The sequence below is a fragment of the Pelobates fuscus genome, chromosome 1 (assembly GCF_036172605.1).
Source record: "Pelobates fuscus isolate aPelFus1 chromosome 1, aPelFus1.pri, whole genome shotgun sequence".
NCBI classification, from domain to species: Eukaryota; Metazoa; Chordata; class Amphibia; order Anura; family Pelobatidae; genus Pelobates; species Pelobates fuscus.
Window position 1 is genome coordinate 190570023 of NC_086317.1, and position 23802 is coordinate 190593824.

Here is a 23802-nt window from a genome sequence, read left to right on the forward strand (position 1 = left end):
ACCCCACGACGCCCTCCAGTGGGTCTCCTGCAAACCATACCTAATGGTGAACGACCCTGGACCCACTTGTCCATGGATTTTATCGTAGATCTTCCGGTCTCTCGTGGCAATACAGTCGTTCTCATGGTTGTTGACCGATTCTCGAAGATGTCGCATTGCATTCCCTTGAAAAAACTACCAACTTCCCAGGAACTTGCAACAATTTTTGGTCGGGAGATCTTTCGTTTGCATGGGTTACCCAAAGTGATAGTCTCAGATAGGGGTAGCCAGTTCGTGTCCAGATTTTGGAGAGCTTTTTGTACGCAAATGGGAATTCAGCTTTCCTTCTCCTCGGCCTACCACCCGCAATCCAATGGTGCAGCGGAACGAGCTAACCAAACACTGGAACAGTTTCTGCGTTGCTACATTTCTGACCACCAGAACAACTGGTCTGATCTGCTACCCTGGGCGGAGTTTGCCCACAATAGTGCGATTAATGCCTCCTCCCGGCTATCCCCGTTCCTGGCAAACTATGGGTTTCAACCGTCCATGTTGCCTGATACGTTCTTGCCACAGGAGATACCGGCATTGGAGGGACATCTCAGGGAACTCCGTTCCACTTGGGTGCAGGTTCAGAGTTCTTTGCAACGCGCAATGCAGAACTACAAACTCCAGGCCGACCGCAGACGCCTTCCTGCACCTACCTATCAGGTCGGAGAGAGGGTCTGGCTGTCTTCCCGCAACCTACGCCTCCGTGTTCCCTCACAAAAACTGGCACCCCGATACGTTGGGCCATTTCGTATACTTCGAAGGGTTAACCCTGTAGCTTACGCACTTGATCTTCCTGCTAACATGCGCATCTCAAATGTTTTCCATGTTTCCCTCTTGAAACCGTTGGTTTGTAATCGCTACACCAACTCAGTGCCACGTCCACGTCCTGTTCTGATTGACAATCATGAGGAATATGAAATACGCAGCATCATTGACTCACGGGTCTTCAGAGGACAGATCCAATACTTGGTGCACTGGAAAGGATACGGTCCAGAGGAACGCTCCTGGGTTCCAGCCTCTGATGTCCATGCACCATCCCTCCTTCGTTCCTATCACGCCCGCTTCCCCATGAAGCCCGGACCCACCAACAGAGATGGGGGGAATCGTTGAGGGGGAGGTACTGTCAGGGTTTCTTTGCTGTTTTAAACAGCAAACCTTTCTGTTTCAGTGATTGAGTTTGCAGCTGCAATTACTATGAGCTGCTTCTGCTTGTTGCCACGGTTACTCACCTGTGAGTAGTAATCAACCCTGCTGCTAATCAGTTCTGCCTATTTAAGCAGCTAAGCCCAGAACCTCCTTGCCCTTGCGTGGTTTCCTGTTTCCCAGAAGTCTCCTTGTTCCTGTGTTTCCTGTTTGATCCTGGTTCCTGACTCCGGCCTTGTTCCTGACTCCGCTGCTCTCCGTGCTCCTGATCCTGGCTTGTCTGACTACCCGCTCTGGTGACTGACCCCTGCTTGATTCCTGGACTTTGCTTTTGTTTATTATTTGTTATTTATTAATAAAGGTGTGTTTGCATCTACTTCTGTCTCTGTCTGGTTCCTGGTCCCTGACAGATAGCGAATACCCAACGTAGTGGCACCACCCCTCAACCCCATTATGCCTGTACCAGGACTTCCACCTACCGCATACACCAGGTTTGGGGAACACAAGTACGTATCCACCCCACATGCACCACCAGCGCCAGGGATACTTCCAGATACGAAAATAATCCCTGAAGGGAACAGAAGGGAGGGGACAGAATACCCACACAACGCACCGATTAGACCCCCACTGTAGCGTGAAGCAGGAGACACCCCACACAACCACGAGATGAGAGACACAAACGTAGAAGACACACGGGACCGGCGGAGACACGGTGCGGCTGATACCTGGGTCCCGGCTGCCTCGGGACCTGCCATACCCCACACAAGGCTACTACAACACAAATACGCCTACACACGGACACAAAGTAAGGGACCTGAGAAACAGTCGACACTGAGGGCTTACGAATCCACAAGTACGAGTTAATGATACGAAATATACGGTTGCTACACGCTCCAGGTACCTAAAACTTATATGTATTTATAAACTGAGTATTATTGTTAGTTATATTTAAAGACAATTGCAAAACTGTACTCAATAAGGGACCTGCGAGTCCTCAAAATATAGGGGCGCATGTGCCCATGAAACAATGTGACTTTATGCAACTGTTGACATCAAAACCACAAGTTATAACTGGGACCTGCGAGTCCCGATGTATCATCTTTTGCTCGTTGAAAATATACGAAAATAATTAATAAAAATCATATTTACAAAAAAAAAACTATCATTCCTGTAACTTTTCTTTTAAATGTCCTATTTATAGCTAAATCCCCCCTCTTATAATATTGTAAAGTGCTACGGAATCTGTTGGCGCTATATAAATGGCCATAATAATAATAATAATAATAATATGAGAGAAAACATCTACATAAGAAAATACAAGTGTTAAAATAAATATGTGATATCATAACGTGATATCTAAAAATGTTTTAGTTCTATGTGTGTACCTAATAGGGTGCAAATTACATTAAAGTGAAAGTGAAAAATATTCAAGTGCAATATGCACTTAAGTGCAAGTGAAAAAAGTTGTCTCATTTAGAGACAGTGCATATGTAAATAAAGTATCTAGACATAGTAAAATGCCATAGTGTCGACCTCTCCAAAATTTGATATCTCTATAAACAAGTGAATCGTGTATCGCAATAAAATATATAGTTAGCAAAATCAATATCACATTATATAAAATATTATTATTACAGTTACTAAAATAATCTTTGCTTAGATAAAACAGTCCCAAATGCATGACAACTTAATATATGTGGAGATTGGCGATCCCCAGTAGATGACTGAAGCAAGGTCTCTTAAGAGGGTGAAAGTGAGAAGTAACCCAAACGAGCCAAGGCAACGGTGAAATTTTTATTTTTTTTATATATATAACGTTACATCATTCCTAGTTTAACCGTTTTGGAGACAGTGTATCTAATTCTTTAATCCAAAATGCCTCTCTTAATTTCTTAACCCTATCCCAAAGTTTCAGGACATGTTTTATCATTCGAAATTTTAATTGAGAGATAGTGATGTCGCGAACACGACATTTTTGGTTCGCGAACGGGAACTTCCGCAAACGTTCACGAACCGGCGAACTGCCATTGACTTCAATGGGCAGGCGAATTTTAAAACCCACAGGGACTCTTTCTGGCCACAAAAGTGATGGAAAAGTTGTTTCAAGGGGACTAACACCTGGACTGTGGCATGCCGGAGGGGGATCCATGGCAAAACTCCCATGGAATAATACACAGTTGATGCAGAGTCTGGTTTTAATCCATAAAGGGCAGAAATCACCTAACATTCCTAAATCACAATGAATATGGATTGACACCTGACATATGACATATTGACACCTTGACATATGGATTGACACCTGTCCTCAGAGCCCCTGATACACACTGACACAGAGCAGAATAGGGACTGTTCCCCCTACATAGGGCCTTTTTATACGAGGGTCCCTCAACAGGCACGACAGCATGAAATACCCCATTTGCACAAGGTTGGATGCCGAGCTACTCATTTCCCGTTCCTCCTCCTTACACAGAGCAGAATAGGGACTGTTCCCCCTACATAGGGTCACTTGGCAGATATGGATTGACACCTGTCCTCAGGGACCCTGATACACACTGACACAGAGCAGAATAGGGACTGTTCCCCCTACATAGGGTCACTTGGCAGATATGGATTGACACCTGTCCTCAGGGACTCTGATACACACTGACACAGAGCAGAATAGAGACTGTTCCCCCTACATATGGTCACTTGGCAGATACGGCGTGGTCGTGGGAGGAGGAGGATGACTTTCACCTCTTCCCCTGTTAGATTCCCGTTGTGCTGTGACATCACCCTTATGCGCTGTGTAAAGCATACTTTTTAATTTATTTTGCAAATGCTGCATCCTTTCCGACTTGTAATTCGGTAACATTTCCGCCACTGTCTGCTTATACCGGGGGTCTAGTAGCGTGGACACCCAGTACAGGTCGTTCTCCTTCAGCCTTTTTATACGAGGGTCCCTCAACAGGCACGACAGAATGAAATACCCCATTTGCACAAGGATGGATGCCGAGCTACTCATTTCCCGTTCCCCTTCCTCACACAGAGCAGAATAGGGACTGTTCCCCCTACATAGGGTCACTTGGCAGATATGGATTGACACCTATCCTAATGATCCCTGATACACACTGACACAGAGCAGAATAGGGACTGTTCCCCCTACATGGGGTCACTTGGTAGATATGGATTGACACCTATCCTAATGATCCATGATACACACTGACACAGAGCAGAATAGAGACTGTTCCCCCTACATAGGGTCACTTGGCAGATATTGATTGACACCTGTCCTCAAAGTCCCTGATACACACTGACACAGAGCAGAATAGAGACTGTTCCCCCTACATAGGGTCACTTGGCAGGTATGGATTGACACCTGTCCTCAGAGACCATGATACACACTGACACAGAGCAGAATAGGGACTGTTCCTCCTACATTGGGTCACTTGGCAGATATGGATTGGCACCTATCCTAAGGATCCCTGATACACACTGACACAAAGCAGAATAGGGACTGTTCACCCTACATAGGGTCACTTGCATAGGCGTGCGCACGGGGTGTGCCTGGGCACACCCTAATCCCCGCGGCACGCCTATGTATTGAGATCGGCAGGGGAGATCTCAGGATCCCCCCTGCCGGCTCATGCAGAGCCGGCACTATCCAAGCGCCGGCTCTGCTCTCAGCCTCCCCTCCCCGGCTCACATTCAGGGAGGGAGGCAGGAGAGGACCGGCAGAGCTATTGCCAGCAGCTCCGCCGGGTTCCTCTCGCGAGATTTGAGCGTTGCCGCGGCAACGCTCAGATCTCGCTAGAGTTCACTCTCCTCTGGACCACCAGGGAAGGATGGCAGCAGCAGCAGGATCCCCCACTCCCAGGCATAAGGTAAGAAGGGAGGGGGGATAACTGATCTGCCTCCACCTCCACTGGACCACCAGGGACAAGGAACAAGAATCCCCCCTCCCCACATAAAGTAAGAAGGGAGGGGGGATATTAAATAATGTACCCCCACCTCCACCCCCCACAATCACCCACACACATACACAGCACACACACACACACACACATACACAGCACCCACAGACATACACAGCACCCAAACACATACACAGCACCCACACACAGCACCCACAGACATACACAGCACCCACACACATACACAGCACCCACAGACATACACAGCACACCCACAGACATACACAGCACACCCACAGACATACACAGCACACCCACAGACATACACAGCACACCCACAGACATACACAGCACCCACAGACATACACATCACCCACACACATACAGCACCCACAGACACACAGCACCCACACACATACAGCACCCACACACATACAGCACCCACAGACACACAGCACCCACACACAGAGCACCCACACACATACAGCACCCACACACATACAGCACCCACACACATACAGCACCCACACACACATACAGCACCCACACACACATACAGCACCCACACACACAGCACCCTCACAAACACAAACAGGACCCTAACACACACACACAAAACACTACCAGTACCCTCACACACAAACAGCACCCTGACACACAGTACATTTACAGCAACCTCACAAGTGCACACACACACACACACACACAAACAGCACCCTGACACACAGTACATTCACAGCACCCTCACAAGCACGCACACACAAACACCCTCACCCACATAGTACACTACCAACACACACACATCACACTAACAGCACCCTCACACAGCACACACACAGCTTTGTGTGTGTGTGTGTATATATGTGTATATATACATACATATACATATATATATATATATATATATATATATATATATATATATATATATATACACACGCCGCGTGTGCTTGTGCTTGAGGGTGCACACCCTAATGCAATAGGCTGCGCACGCCTATGGTCACTTGGCAGATATGGATTGACACCTGTCCTCAAAGCACCCGATACACACTGAAACAGAGCAGAATAGAGACTGTTACCCCTACATAGGGTCACTTGGCAGATATGGATTGACACCTATCCTAATGATCCCTGATACACACTGACACAGAGCAGAATAGGGACTGTTCCTCCTACATAGGGTCACTTGGCAGATATGGATTGACACCTATCCTAAGGATCCCTGATACACACTGACACAGAGCAGAATAGGGACTGTTCACCCTACATAGGGTCACTTGACCACCAATGACAAAGTAAGAGGAAGATGGAAGGTCCTAAAGAATGATTTCAGGGAATTAGGTAGCAAACTCAAGAAAAGGACCTCCAAGGTGGTATTCTCTGAGATATTACCTGTGCCACGTGCTACAGTGGAAAGGCAGCGGGAGATTAGAGAGGTTAATGTGTGGCTGAAGTCTTGGTGCAGGAAGGAGGGTTTTGGGTTTTTAGAGCACTGGGCCGACTTTGCGATTGGGTACAACCTATATAGTAGTGATGGATTGCACCTAAACGGAAGAGGGTCTGCAGTGCTGGGGGATAGGATGGCTAGAAGGTTGGAGGAGATTTTAAACTAGTAGTAGGGGGGGAGGGTCATACCAATCTACAAAATGAAGATAGGACAGAAAGGAGATGGGCTTTAGAACAGTATAAGGAGGGTGGAGACGGGGGGAGGGGCAAGCTCAGAACAGAGAAGCTATGTAATGTTGGTAATTCACAAAATAAACAAGAGACGCATGATATTAAATGTATGCTTACTAATGCAAGGAGCCTAAATAACAAAATGGGGGAACTAGAGGCATTAGCATACACTAAACAATATGATATAATAGGCATAACTGAAACATGGCGGGATGAGACACATGAATGGGCAGTTAACTTAAATGGGTACACATTATTTAGGAAGGATAGGAAAAACAAGAAGGGTGGTGGGGTATGTTTGTATGTCAACCATGATTTAAAGCCAAATCTTAAGCAAATTGAATGCGATGAGGAAAATGTGGAAGCTTTATGGGTAAATATCTGCTTGGGGGAAAAGAAGGGAAACCAACTATTGGTTGGGATATGTTATAAACCACCTAATGTTAATATTGACGAGGAACAACAGCTGTTTGAGCAAATTGAGAAAGCTGCAAATCTTGGTAACACTTTAATTATTGGAGATTTTAATTACCCAGACATAAATTGGGACATAGGAACAAGTAGCTCAGCAAAGGGAATTAGGTTTTTAAACTTGTTAAATGACACCTTCATGTCACAACTAGTACAAGCACCAACTAGAATGGACGCTTGTCTGGACCTGGTTTTAACAAACAACGTTGATCTTTTGACCAACATTCAAGTAGGTGAGCACTTGGGAAATAGTGATCACAATATAGTGTCCTTTGAAATAAACTCAAAAAAACAAAAGCACATGGGGTATACTAAAACATATAATTTTAAAAAGGCCAATTTCAATAAGATAAGGGAAGCTTTACAATATATTGACTGGCATAAACTCTTTAGTGAAAAGAACACTGAGGATAAATGGAAAATCTTCCAACAAATATTAGAAAGGTACATTTCTCAGTATGTACCATTGGGAAATAAATATAAAAGAAACAAATTAAAACCAATGTGGCTTAGTAGAGAAGTAAAACAAGAGATTAAAAATAAGAAAGGGGCATTTAAAGCATTTAAATCAGACAAATCAGATGCATCTTATAAAAGATATAAGAAAGCAAATAATGCGTGCAAAAAGGCAATTAAACTTGCTAAACTTCAAAATGAAAAAATGATAGCTAAAGAGAGCAAAACCAACCCCAAAGCATTTTTTAAGTACATAAATTCTAAAAAACCCAAAAATGAAAGTATAGGTACACTTAAAACTGAAACAGGGGTGTTAGTTAATGAAGACCAAGAAAAGGCAGGAATTCTAAATAACTATTTCTCCTCCGTATATATTAAAGAAGAACCCATGGCAATAGATGTGCAAATGATTGCTACTAAAAACTTGCAGAATAATTGTAATTGGTTAACTCAAGACAATGTGCTGCAGCAACTAAAGAAAGTAAATATAAACAAAGCTCCAGGGCCTGACGGTATCCATCCACGTGTACTTAAGGAACTAAGTGTAGAAATAAGTGAACCTCTGTTTTTAATCTTTCAAGATTCTTTTCTTTCAGGAAGTGTTCCGGAGGATTGGAGGAAGGCAGATGTGGTTCCTATATTCAAAAAGGGTTCAAAATACTTGCCTGGAAATTATAGACCGGTGAGCTTAACTTCTGTGGCTGGTAAAATATTTGAAAGGTTATTAAGGGATAATATTCAAGAATTCCTTGAGAAGAACATGGTTATCAGCAAAAATCAGGACGGTTTTATGAAGCACAGGTCATGTCAAACTAACTTGATTGCGTTCTAAAGAAGAAAGTAAAAGTATAGATCAGGGTGTTGCAGTGGATGTGATCTATTTGGATTTTGCCAAGGCATTTGATACAGTTCCACACAAAAGATTAGTGTTCAAACTCAAGGAAATCGGTCTCGATGAAAATGCTTGTTCTTGGGTAGAACATTGGCTTAAAAACAGAATACAAAGAGTTGTCGTTAATGGTAAATTTTCAAGCTGGACAGAGGTGGCAAGTGGTGTCCCTCAGGGGTCTGTTCTGGGACCCCTTCTATTTAACATTTTTATAAATGATCTTGAAGACCGCATTGAAAGTCATGTTTCAGTGTTTGCAGATGACACAAAACTTTGTAAAATAATACAATGTGAGCAAGATATTACTTTGCTGCAGAAGGATTTAGATAGACTGGAGGACTGGGCACTCAAATGGCAGATGAAATTTAATGTTGAAAAATGCAAAGTTATGCACTTCGGCGTAAAGAATACACAAGCAACGTATACCCTTAATGGAAGTGAATTAGGGATAACAACACACGAAAAGGACTTGGGAATTGTTATAGACAACAAACTATGCAACAATGTGCAATGTCAATCAGCAGTGGCCAAGGCCAGTAAGGTATTGTCATGCTTGAAAAAGGGCATTCATTCTCGGGACGAGAATATCATTTTGCCTCTCTATAAATCACTGGTAAGACCACATATTGAATATGCTGTGCAATTTTGGGCACCTGTTCTAAAGAAGGATATCATGGCACTAGAAAAAGTGCAGAGGCGGGCTACAAAATTAATAAAAGGAATGGAACATATCATCTATGAAGAAAGGTTAACAAATTTAAACCTATTTAGTTTAGAAAAACGTCGCCTGAGAGGGGATATGATAACATTATACAAATATATTCGGGGCCAATACAAACCATTGTGTGGAAATCTATTCACAAACCGGACTTTACATAGGACACGAGGCCATGCGTTTAGACTGGAAGAAAGAAGATTTCGTCTAAGGCAAAGGAAAGGTTTTTTTACTGTAAGAACAATCAGGATGTGGAATTCTCTGCCTGAAGAAGTGGTTTTATCAAAGTCCATACAGATGTTCAAACAGCTACTAGATGCATACTTGCAAAGACAGAATATTCAAGGATATAATCTTTCAATGTAGGGTAATAACTGCTTGATTCAAGGATAAATCTGACTGCCATTCTGGGGTCAAGAAGGAATTTTTTGTCCTAGCTTGTTGCAAAATTGTGCTTCAAACTGGTTTTTTTTTTTTTTTGCCTTTTGGATCAACAGCAAAAAACAAATGTGAGGAAGGCTGAACTTGATGGACGCAAGTCTCTTTTCAGCTATCTAACTATGTAACTATGTAACTTGGCAGATATGGATTGACACATGTCCTCAGAGCCCCTGATACACACTGACACAGACCAGAATAGGGATGTGGAATAGTACCTGGGGAGCTGGGGGTGTGCCGTTGATGTGGAGCAAGACGCAGCAGCAGAAGAGGACTCAGACGAGGAGGTTAATGAAGAGGATGGAGTAGGAGGAGTAGAGGAGGTGGCAGCAGGCCTGCCTGCAATTCGTGGCGGTGTCACCAACTCCTCTTCAGAGCCACGCATTCCATGCTTGGCAGCCGTCAGCAGGTTTACACAATGCGCAGTGTAGGTGATATACCTGCCCTGACCATGCTTTGCAGACCAGGTATCAGTGGTCAGATGGACCCTTGCCCCAACACTGTGTGCCAGACATGCCATTACTTCCTTTTGCACAATCGAGTACAGGTTGGGGATTGCCTTTTGTACAAAGAAATTTCGTCCGGGTACCTTCCACTGCGGTGTCCCAATAGCTACAAATTTTTTGAACGCCTCAGACTCCACCAGCTTGTATGGTAAAAGCTGGCGGGCTACGGGGCGCGTGTTCTAACTACTGAAGCGAGAAGTCGCCATGCGTATGCCAGGCATACCGTACGCAACATGCAGGAGGCAGAGGGAATCCTGGGGCAACTGGGTCTCCCCCCGGACTCGCTACTCACATCGAAGCCTCCAACAAACTCCACGCTCCCTCCATATTGGGGCAACGCCGAGGCTACAACATTTGTCCCTAGAAACCTAGCCTGGACATCATGCACAACTTGAATGTAAAACGGGACTAACAGGTCAACCCTGCTTACGGAGACTCTCAGGTCATTGATCGTGTCAAGAGGAGGGGAACAACTTCAAAAATAGATTCCTGGCAAATTCTTAAAAAAAAACGTGCAAACATGAATCCTGAAAGTACAGAAAGACAAAACTACAAGAAGAATTTTTTGAAGACGACAAATAGCTGTGTGATATAATGTAGAAACATTTTATTCACCAGATAAAAAGAAAACAACCGTCTTAATACAGTTTTTTACAACTTTGCTAGTTTTGCATTGAATTTTTTAGCCAGTACTTCCTTTAGATATTGCACTGAATATAGTAAACTCTGTAGTATGTTACTTTTAGTTGCCAGAAAAGCTAAATTATAGTTTTCACATTTGGTAGATAGCTTGTGCGTGCTAATATTCATACTTGCATTTTGAATTTTAAGGCAGTATTTCTTTTTTATAAGCAGATTTTGATATTTTTGTATCTTTTTAAACATATATTTTCTCAAGCCGCTTTGATAGATTAACATTTCTTTATTTTATTAATCAACGTGCTTAATCATATTTGTGTACTAATTTCCAGTATATCTAAAAATGTTTTACATATTTTCTGATTTTAATTGCCATGTGTACCTTTCGTACGCCCATGTGAAACGTTTTACCATTTAGGGCCCAGAGTGGGGTCATTTAAACATACCTCGAGTGCAGAGTGCGTTTAATCCGACTCGTTAATGTTAGTTATTCACTAAGCTTAGTGAAAACATAGTTGGCTTAAAGATGTTTTCGATTCACGTTTATAATGCATTGTGCCGACAAGGTTTCGTTAGACCTGCTCAGCTAAACTAGGACCACATTTTAATTGTATACTCAGTGTAATGTGTAAACATGGACAATCTCGACATAACTAAAAATGTGCACGGATTTATGAAAACCCCATTGTTAAAAATGTTGATGATCAGCGTGAGGAATGCTATTGGGGCACCACACGCCAGGTGGTATGATTTTTTGCACTGCAAAAATAAAGAATTAAAAAAAGAAAAAAAAGAAAAAAAAGCTGGCGGGCTAATAGTTCGGACAAGCCAGCTGTCAGACGCTGGGCAAGGGGGTGAATTTCTGACATTGGCTTCTTACGCTCAAACATGTCCTTGACAGACACCTGACTGTGGGCAGATGAGCGGGAACTGCTCAAGGTGAGAGACGGAGTGGCGGATGGTTGAGAGGGGGCAAGGAGGACAGCAGTGGTTTACGTGGCTGAAGATGCTGGACCAAGAGGAGGATGGCGGCTTTGAGTTTGTGTGCTGCTTGTACTCATGTGTTGATCCCATAGGCGTTTGTGATGTGCAATCATGTGCCTACGCAAAGCAGTTGTACCTAGGTGGGTGTTGGACTTCCCACGACTCAGTTTCTTTTGGCACAGGTTGCAAATGGCATCACTGTTGTCAGAGGCAGACACACAAAAAAATGCCACACTGCTGAGCTCTGCAATGACGGCATTCTGGTGGTGGACACAGCATGCGTTGATTGGCGTGCTGTCGGGCTGACCCCGGGTGCCGATGCATGCTGTCTGACTGTGCCACTAGCTCCTTGCGACGACCTTCCCCTGCTTCCAACTCGTCTCCTCCTCTCTGTCTCCCCATCTGAACTTTCGTCCTGTTCTTCTTCTTGACGCATCGTCATCATCAACCGCTTCACTTGTATCTGACAACTCAGCAAAGGAAGCAGCAACGGGTACAACATCATCATCATCACACCGTACGTCCATGTGTGTAATGCTGCCTGCCTGAGACATAAACCAGATATGAGTGGCACTGTGCCGTGGCAGAGGTTGTCAGAGTACATGCTGTAGGCCTGACACACCCGCTTGAAGACAACTAACTGCTTTTCAATCTATAACAGTGAAAAAAGTTTTTTGTTTTTAAAGGCACTCTATAGTCACACCAGATATGAGCGGCAAAGTGCACTTGCAGAGGTTGGCAGAGTACACACTGAAGGCCTGACACCTGCTTGAAGACAACTAACTGCTATTCCATCTATAACAGTGAAAAAAGTTTTTTGTTTTTAAATGTCAATATTAAGCTATTGTGACACCAGATATGAGTGGTAGCACTGGGCAAGTGGGCACAGTATCCACTGTGAGCCTGACACAGAAGCTGTCAGACAACTAACTGCTATTAGCTTACAGTGAAAAACGTTTTTTGTTTTTAAAGGCACGCTATAGTCACACCAGATATGAGTGGCAAAGTGCACTTGCTGAGGTTGGCAGAGTACACGCTGAAGGCCTGACACCCAGACGCTTGCAGACAACTAACTGCTATTAGCTTACAGTGAAAAACTTTTTTTCTTTTTAAAGGCACGCTATAGAGACACCAGATATGAGTGGCAAAGTGCACTTGCTGAGGTTGGCAGATTACACGCTGAAGGCCTGACACCCAGAACAGCTCTTAAAAGAGCTAAGTGATTCAAGCTCAGAGGAGTATGCAGGGCATAGCAATCCCCAGTGTGATTATAACAGCTCCCTCCAATAACGAGACAAGGCTACATTTAGAGGGATCAAGAAGAACTCTGATGTTTAATGGCAGGTACTCTGCTTTTATGCAGTGCTCCCCTGCAAGGGAGACGCCCACAGACAATTAAGCAGAGTAAGTGATGAGAACCGCACTCAGTCCCAACGGCCAAGGGTGCTCCAGAGCAGGACCAGCTATCCCAGTACAATAATCCAAGAAGAAAAAACTCACAGGCACTCCAACTTCAAGCCACAGGCAGATTTATTATGACAGAATGCAACGCAACGTTTCGACCGGAAAGGTCTTTTTCAAGCTGACACCACATGGTGCAAAATGTGCTTATATAACAAACACTAAGAACTAAGAAATCAATCAATCAATTACTGCTAATTAGTAGAAATTCCTAATTGATGAAAAGGTAATTTAAAAAGGCATTGTAAAAGAAACAAATATCAAATGTGAAATATTACAATATATACATAAATCAGATCAATAATGCACACTATATCATTAACTTCATACACACAAGACATGAATCATTCTATGATCATATTAATGCTAGGAATTCTAGAATGTATATATATAGGATAACCTATTATGCCATGAGTATTCCCTGGTTACAAATACTGTGCCCATAGAGGAGAGAAAACAAGAAAACAGCAAATAAAAAGAGTAAATACATGCAGCGTATCCTCCATGGTATCAAAACGTAACCCACTTCCGGGTCTGTGAACCGCACGTGATGTCATTGGAACGCACGTGCGAAATTCTCCTCCGAACGGATTGGCTGGAGGACCAAACATAACATCGTTCTGTGTTCAATTCACCATTGCACAGCCCACATAGTGGAGTATGTTCACTCTGCCACATCACTACCCCAAAGTAAATCTTCACAGAACATCCTAATCATTCAGGCATGTTGTATGGCACAGATCAGGAAAATAAATCTATTAGATGTAATATACAATATAAATCAATGTAAATAAACAGGGGTAATAGTTATTATATAGGAATACCAGAGATGGACACTTAGAATAATCATCATACCAAATAAAAGCCAATTCCATTTTAAAGGTACAGACCTCAAAAGTCAAACACCTATACCTAGCAAAAAATAAAAAAGGAGACAGCGAAGAAAATACAGGGACAGTGAATTCCCATATGGAACATAAGAGTCTATATATATATATAAGGACAGAGACTATATAGTCTAATTATATTCTCTCATACATAGGCACAGTCGACATTATTCCAGATTAAAGGTACAGACCTCAAAAGTCAAACATCTATCCCTAGCAAAAGTTAAATAAAAAAGGTAAATAAAAAAGGAGACAGTGAAGGAAATAAAGGGACCGTGAATTCCCATATGGAACATAAGAGTCTGTACATGTAAGGACAGAGACTATATAGGCATAAGGAATCCATTGCTAATCTATGTGAGAAAAAAGAGGGAGTATCTAATATCCACATATGGAACTCTCAAGTAGTCAGTGCTTCAATTAAGTAAATATGTTAAAGAAGTGAATCCATAAGAGCAAATAGTAATAAAGTGCAAGTGCCACAAATCATAAACAAAATAGGTAATACATCCAAGCAGTGACCAAGTACTCTAAGTAATCTTATGATCACAGTGTAAAAAAATGGTGAAAAGTTAATTAACACATTTTTAAATAAGTGATCCAAGTCTAATAATGTGATCACAGTGTATAACACCACAGGACGGAAATACCATCCTTACTACTAACAGTGCATTTATGTACTAACAGTGCATTCATGTACTTATAATAATATAATTGTGCATTAAATAGATAGTACATGTGTCCACATCCTAGTAGTCCCTGAGAAATCCTAGAAGTCCCTGAAAGATCCAGCTTATCATGTCATGTAGTAGACAAAAATAGGGTGTCTAGGAAACCAGCACCAAACATCTAAAAAATCCTGATAAATATAAAAAAAGGAGAATTAAAAAACAAAGATAAAATAAAGCAATCATTCCTTAAATGAGCATAGACAAATCATATTCATAATTCAAACCCTTTGGGTATAATGTATCCAGTTCCCGTATCCAATATGCCTCACGTAACAGAAGCCTCCGATTTCTATCCCCCCTCCTAGGAGATTCCATAATGTGTTCTAAAATCTGGAATCTGAGATGAGAGACCCCATGTCTAGCCTCTATAAAATGTGCCGGTATGGGCAAATCAGTCAATCTAGTCCGAATCGTGAACTTATGTTTAGAGAATCTCATCTTGAATTTCTGACTAGTTTGCCCTACATATAGAAGGCCGCATGAGCATTTCAATGCATAGATGACAAAGTCAGAATCACAAGTCAAGTTATACATTATACATTATAATTATACATTATACCCAAAGGGTTTGAATTATGAATATGATTTGTCAATTACAATGACATTTTTATATACTCTTTATCGCTGTGCACTTAAAATGCCTTTCAAGAGAATGTATGTTTGTAATAATTAAAAAACTTTTGTAATAAACATGATTATAAAAAAAAAAAAATACTCTGACACCATGGTCACGGAACGCAGCCTTCACATGATGCTGCAAGAACTCTGGACCATGATAAGAGATGATTTTCATCAAATTGACAGCGAGCTAAGGAAAGAAATCTCTGCTTTGGGAGACAGAACTAGCCACCTGGAACACAGGTCAGAAGAACTATGTACTGCACATAACGAAGTAGTAGACAGACTACAAAAAATATCTGAGGAAAACACTACACTAAAACTAAAATTAGCAGATCTCGAGGATAGATCTCGAAGGCAGAATATTCGTTTTAGGGGTATCCCGGATGATGTATCCCACGATGCATTACCTGCATTTATTCTTTCCATCTGCAAATCTCTGGTCCCGGAGCTCCCTGATTCCGCCTGGGCCTTCGACCGCATGCACAGGCTTCCGAGCCCGGCCCGCTTGGCAGGCGACATCCCTAAAGACGTTATTGTCAAATTCCATTACTACACCCACAAGGACGCTCTACTTAACGCAGCACAAAAAGCGGGTACACTTTCAGAACCACATCATCAGATATCTTTATTTGCGGACTTATCAGCCACCACAATGGCAAGAAGAAAGGAATTCATTACCATCACCAAGACTCTGCGCAACAATAATGTGTCTTATAAGTGGGGATACCCAACAAAACTGTTGGTCTGGCGTCAAGGGAAGACTCAAAGTATCAACGAACCGGCCGAAGGCCTTGGATCAACACCAATACATCTCCAAAAGACCTCCCACCAACAGGCACTTCCCCAAAACGACTTCAGGCAGAATGGAACATGGCGGGATCGCCAGCTAAGAAGACATGATTTCTTCCTTTGATTCATCCTTTTGCAGCATGATGAGTATACTGGTTATCTCCTGCGACTGAATTGTAGTATTATAATTTTTTTATGAGACTATGTCTCTGTAAATAATCCTTAGATTTTATACTCTACTATGCTCTTTAATGCGAGTATATTTGTTACAATTATTCCTCCAAGTTATAATATCGACCATAACCTCCAACAATTGCGACCCGATAGCAGATACATTTATAAAATCACATAACATTATTAGTTCACAATCATGGGATAATGTCTGAGTCCATCTTTAAATGTACATCCCATGATATGTATTACACGAAGGTCTCACAAATTCCAGTAAAATTCAAGCCATACCTTATGATTAAGCAATAGCAATACCGCACACCCCCTACTCATGGGATAATGTCTGAGTCCATCTTTAAATGTACATCCCATGATATGTTTTACACGAAGGTCTCACAAATTCTAGTAAAATTCAAGCCATACCTTATGATTAAGCAATAGAAATACCGCACACCCCCTACTCACATTATGTGAACATATTAGGTGGATATTATGCGTCCACTGTGAACCATCACCTCACCACAGGTGGGAGTGATCTTGTATTCTGAACATCGGGTCTCATTCATTCATAACTCAAAAGCGTAACTCATATCAGGTGTACGCCCACACATAGGGGAATATATGTTAATTGTTTATTGTTAAATGTTTAAACTGCAGAGTATTTCCTAAACTATGCAAGAAAACACATGCTCTTTGTACTTGGAATGATCCTCATACAGGAAACTTACGCATGCAGTTATTTATTTATTATAGCAATGTTTGTAACAGGTTGTAGGAGCTCCTCTCCTGCCCCCAGGTCACCTCTTGAGACACCCTCAGTGCTCTCTGCATGACCACATTACATCTTCCATCCAAGTAAGATATGTGTATATATAGTTATTTTTGTCCCGTTGTTTTCTTTTCTTTCTTCTCCTATTACCTCTTACCCTCATATTTAGCTATTCCATTAGGAAACCACATATTCCTCCCGAATATTTGCCACCAGGACTCAATTACAGGCATAAACATACACTCTCGTATGGACCAACTGATCGTTTTATACTACTCAAAATCATCATATTCACATACTACCTCTAGTGCTACACACGTCTGTCACAATGACTAACACAATGAACATTTTATCTCTTAACACTAAAGGTCTCAACAGCCCGTACAAAAGGAGACAACTGATAAAAGACACACACAAATCAAATGCAGCCATAGTATGCCTCCAAGAAAGAAACCCACTTTTGCAAAACTAACCCACCTCAACTACGCTCGACCAAATACCCCACAGCGTACCACGCTTATGCACCCAATATGCACCCAATAAATCCAAGGGTGTAGCTATTCTAATACACACAGACTGGGTGTTTACCCCCACTAAACAATATACAGATCAAACTGGCAGACTGTTGATTCTATTGGGAGAACTCAACGGGATCCAAATGACCATAGCATCCTTATATGGCCCCAATGATGCCCAATTCTCGTTTCTTAATAAAGCAATTAAAAAAATCTCCTCCATGAAACAAGGACACGTCATAATTTGTGGTGACTGTAACTGCACACTAGACCCCTCAGAAGATGTACAGCGTACTAACAATCAACCACCCAACAAATTGGCTATCCATAACAGCAAACTATTCTCGAATCTCATTTTTTCGCATGACCTTTATGACACATGGAGAAATCTAATTCCAGCAACCAAAGACTTCACCTACTTCTCTCCAGTTCATTTAACGTATACGGGTATAGACCTCTGTCTGATAGATAAATCAACTTTGCCTCACCTTTAAGACCAAAAAATAGGACAAAGAACATGGTCTGTTCATGCCCCATTAGTAATCACAATAGCTGTACCATACCCAGCCAAAGGCTGAGGCAAATGGAGATTAAATTAATCAATTCTCGACTCACCTAATAACTAAAAAAAAATGCTCTTGAATTACAAAACTATTTCACCCACAATACTACAGAAGATACTACATTAGAAACCCAGTGGCTAGCGCATAAAGTGGTAATTAGGGGAGAATTTATAAACATAGGATCAACTATTAAAAAGCAATTTCTCAATAAAAAAGTACACTACACCAAAAGCTTGCAACTCTGGAAGAATCCAACAAGTTATCCCCTTCCCGAACCACGACGAAACAAATAACAGACACTCAAGCCGAAATTCAACAACTCAATGTCCAAGAATACACTAAAAATGTAGCTAAACTCAACAAAAATACTATAGCTTAGATAACAAGGCTGGCAAACTTTTAGCCAATCAACTGAAAACTAAATATCTCCAAACAAAAATCTCATATATCCTCTCTAAATCAAATACAAAAATCTACAGCCCCACCGACATAGTTAATGAATTGTCCTCCTTTGACAAAGACCTTTACAACCTAGACAAGAACAATGACACACACACCCCAGACCAAAAATAAATAGCAACCTTTATAATGCAAATAACACTACCACAGACCACACCGCAACAAAATGATCTACTGGACGCTCCGTTCACGGAAAAAGAAGTGGCAGAAGCCATCAAATCCCTTCCCAAGCATAAAGTCCAGATGGACTTTCCAATTATTATTACATCAAAATGGAACCACAATTAACCCCACACATCACAAAACTTTTTAATGCAGTAAAAAAAGTTGGTAGATTCCCGAAAGAAATGTTGGAAGCGTATATTGTCACCTTACCTAAACTGAATAAACTGCCCACGATCTGCGGCAACTTGAGGCCAATATCATTATTAAACGCTGATGTGAAACTGTAGGTCAAACTCATAGCTTCCATGCTAAAACCCCTGGTCTCTACTCTAGTCTCTGAAGAACAGGCAGGTTTTGTACCTGGCAAGCAGGTAGGAGATAATACCAGATTTTGCATGGACTTAATTGATTGGGCTAACCGTCAAGGTCAAATTGGGGCACTAATGGCTCTGGATGCAGAAAAGGCTTTTGACCGCCTTAACTGGACGTACATGGAAGCAACACTAAAAGCCTTTGGATTCTCAGATCTTTTTATCACAGGCATAATGGCCCTATACTCGTCACCCTCAGCAAAAGTTTTCAATACAGGCTTCACATCTAGGAGCTTCAACATATCCAACGGAACAAGAGAGGGCTGCCCTTTATCCCCGTTAATATTTATTCTTTGCTTAGAACCACTAATAAGAATAAGAATAATTAAAAATGACCCTTTACTTCCAGGCCTAATAACCCCTGCAGGGGAGAAAAAACCCGCCCTGTTCGCAGATGACATTATACTCTTCCTTGCTAACCCAGCTCACTCTATACCCCACCTTTTAAATACCCTGGGTTCATATGGTAATATTTCATTTTACAAAAATAATATTAGTAAAACCCAGATACTTCCCTTAAATCTTGATCCCCACACCAAAGACTCTTTGAGGTCACAATACTCCTTTGATTGGCGCAAAACTTCTATTACATATCTGGGAATCAAGCTAACTCAATCTAAATCACAAACTATTAAGGAAAACCACGAAGCAGTACTGACTAAAATCTCTAATCAGCTGCAATCGTGGGATAAACTAAATACATCCTGGATAGGCAGAGTAAATTCTATAAAAATTATGGCACTGCCCCATATACTCTATCTATTCAGAACATTACCCATTACTCTCCCCAATTCAATTATTACAAGATTTCAATCAGTAATTAACGCCCTCATTTGGAAAAGGAAGCCCCCGCGGGTCTCCTTTCACTCTCTCTGGCACCCTATTAAACAAGGCGGCCTGAGCATTCCCAATGTTATCAACTACTATAAAGCCTCAACGTTAGCACAAGGCCTAGATATCATAACGAGGAAAACCAACCCAGTCTGGCTCAAACTTGAACAAGCTTGTGGTCATCTCTATTCCTTATCAGACATACTGTGGTCAACATGCAACCGCACTACACCCACGACATTGCCTTGCACAAAATTCCTTATTAACTCATGGTGCTCTTGGAGCAAGAAGTTATGCCCCCGTCAAGAACTACTATATCTTGCTCCAATACAAGCCCTTTCAACATTGTCACCAGACCTACCTGTTCAACACTGGTCCAAGCAAGGGATTACCCATGTATACTCTTTATATAACATCAACGGACTCCGTCCCTTCCCTGACTTGCAAATCTCCCACAAGTTACCATACCGAGATATCTTTCTCTACCTAAGGGTGAAGCACATACTAGAGTCTGAAGCAATAGCATATAAATATATATCTACTCTCAGCAAAATAGGCCACAAGTGTTATATGTCAGGTAAAACCCGTTCCCCATCAAAATTTCTAACGTTATGTTATTTAGCACAATCAGAAATGTAAAAAACTGATAAATTACCGTATATGCTAAAATGGGAAAGTGACTTAAATAAGGAATTCCAAATAGGAAAATGGTTTTCTGCTATAACACTCACAAAAAAATCCTCTAATTGTGTCACCCATTTGGAAGCTTACTTTAAAGTTCTGATGAGATGGTACATAGTACCCAGTAGATTGAACAAAATCTATCCTGAAACCATCCCTACGTGTTGGAGGTGCAACAAAGACAAAGGAACTATAAAACATATCTTCTGGGACTGTACAAAATTACATACCTTCTGGAATAAAATGTATGAAATTATACGAACAACATCAGGGACACCAATCCCTCTGAGCCCAGCTGGTTACCTGCTTCATTTAATACCCGAATTAGACCACATCCCTTCTAAAGCCGCAATTCTCAACATCTTAATAGTAGCAAAAATAAGCATCGCGGATCACTGGAAAAGCGATATTATCCCCACTGTACAAGAGGTACTTCGTAGAGTCAACACCACTTACCATCACAAAAGAGAATGGGCTAACAAGGGAAATCTGACCAAATTTCATGATCAATGGAAAAATTGGGAAACTACACATAAACAATATGTCAGCCAGATCTAAAATAAATAACGCAACAACTTCATTTATCCTTATGCGAGCTGTTTTAGAATATGAGGTTTTTTCCCTCCCTCTCCCCCTTACCTTTCACCCTCTCCTCTCTACTCTTCCTCATCATCCCTCTGATCGATACATGCATACAGGTCACACAATCAATACTTCCATTACTCTGTGTCATTAAAGGTAACAAACCAAGATTATAACAATTACCAAGGCGAATTATATTATACCCACACCTTAGCACTAGTGATGTCGCGAACACAAAATTTTCGGTTTGCGAACGGCGGACGCGAACTTCCGCAAACGTTCGCGAACCGGCGAACCGCCATAGACTTCAAAGGGCAGGCAAATTTTAAAACCCACAGGGACTCTTTCTGGCAACAATAGTGATGGAAACGTTGTTTCAAGGGGACTAACACCTGGACTGTGGCATGCCGGAGGGGGATCATTGGCAAAACTCCCATGGAAAATTACATAGTTGATGCAGAGACTGGTTTTAATCCATAAAGGGCATAAATCACCTAACATTCCTAAATCACAATGGATATGGATTGACACCTTGACATATGGATTGACACCTGTTGTCACGATTCGTGGAACCCAACACGCTAACATACACACAGACACACACACAGAAAGTGTGCAGTACCGGTCCTTAGAGTGGCCGGGCTAAGCACACACAGAATAGTCAGGAGACAAGCCGAGTAAGGGGAACCAGAAAACAGAATAACGAGAAACAAGCCGAGGTCAAAGAGTAGGAGAAAGTCACAAAGTCAGTATAACAAGCCAGAGAGTACGTAACCAGAAATCACACGTTCAGAATCAATACTATAAAGCAAAGACCACAACAGGGCAGGGAGGAACAGGAAAGGTAAGTATTTAAACCATCAGGTTAATTCTGATTGGATAATTTCCAATCAGAATTAACACTCACACGTGGGAGATATCTAAACCTCCCACTGTGATTGAGGCACTGTGCCTTTAATGCCGGGTCAGGTGACTGACCCCGGCGTGACATATCTTGGACAGTCTTCCAGCGTGCAGCGTCATGCATGCTGCCGCTGGGGGGCGTGGAGGAAGACGCGTGCGGCATCCGAGGCTGGAGGGATGCCGCTCGCCGAACCCACGTGGAGAAGGGGACCGCGGACGGCTGGAGGGTGAGTGCCGCGATCGGACTGCAGCCTCCCCTTGCAGCCGCCCGCGGGATCCTGACATTACCCCCCCCTCGAAGACTGCCCAGAGGGCGGGAAGCAGAAGGCTTCAAAGGAAACCGGGCATGAAAGGAGCGGACCAAAGAGGGAGCATGCAAATCAGAGCACGAAACCCAAGATCGCTCCTCAGGGCCGTACCCCTTCCAATCCACCAGATATTGCAGCCGACCCCTAGAAACACGAGAGTCGAGAAGGGCAGCCACTTCGTACACATCACTGGGGACAGCGCGAGGGGAAACAGGCCGCCCGAGGGGACGAGAGAACCGGTTGCAAAGCAAGGGCTTCAAAAGCGAAACGTGAAACGTGTTCGGAATGCGCATGGAAGAGGGCAAGTCCAGGGAGTAGGAAACGGGGTTAACCCTACGTAACACCTTGTAGGGACCAAGGAACCTGGGAGCGAACTTCATCGAGGGCACCTTGAGGCGGAGGTTCCTAGAGGACAACCATACCCTATCACCCGGAACATAGGAAGGGGCCGCACCCCTATGGCGATCAGCAAACTTCTTCTGAACAGCCGCTGAACGGGACAGCGCAACATGGACCTGATCCCACATCTTCCGCAAAGAGGCGAGGTGCTGGTCCAAAGCGGGCATTCCCTTGTCGGAGAACGCACCGGGAAGGACGGAAGGCCGAAACCCATAAGCAACCTCAAAAGGACTTAAGCCAGTAGACGAATGAGACACCGTATTCCTGGCAAATTCAGCCCACGGAAGGAGGCGAGACCAGTCATCCTGGTGCGCATTAGTGAAGCAGCGCAAATACAATTCCACAGACTGATTAGCACGTTCGGCTGCACCATTAGATTGCGGGTGATAGGAGGAAGTAAACGACAAGGAGACCCCCATCTCAGCACAAAAACCCCTCCAAAACCGAGAAACGAATTGAGGACCCCTGTCAGATACAATATCCTCAGGTACCCCATGCAAGCGGAACACTTCCTTGGCAAACACCTGAGCAAGCTGAATCGCAGAAGGCAGTTTCTTAAGCGGAATAAAGTGCGCCATTTTAGAGAACCTATCCGTCACAGTTAATATCACTGTCTGACCATCGGAAGGAGGAAGGTCTACAATAAAATCCATGGATAAGTGGGTCCATGGTTTCTTGGGTATCGATAGGGGCATCAGGAGACCCTGGGGTCTCACATTAGGGGACTTACACTGCGTACAGACCCGACAAGCCTGCAC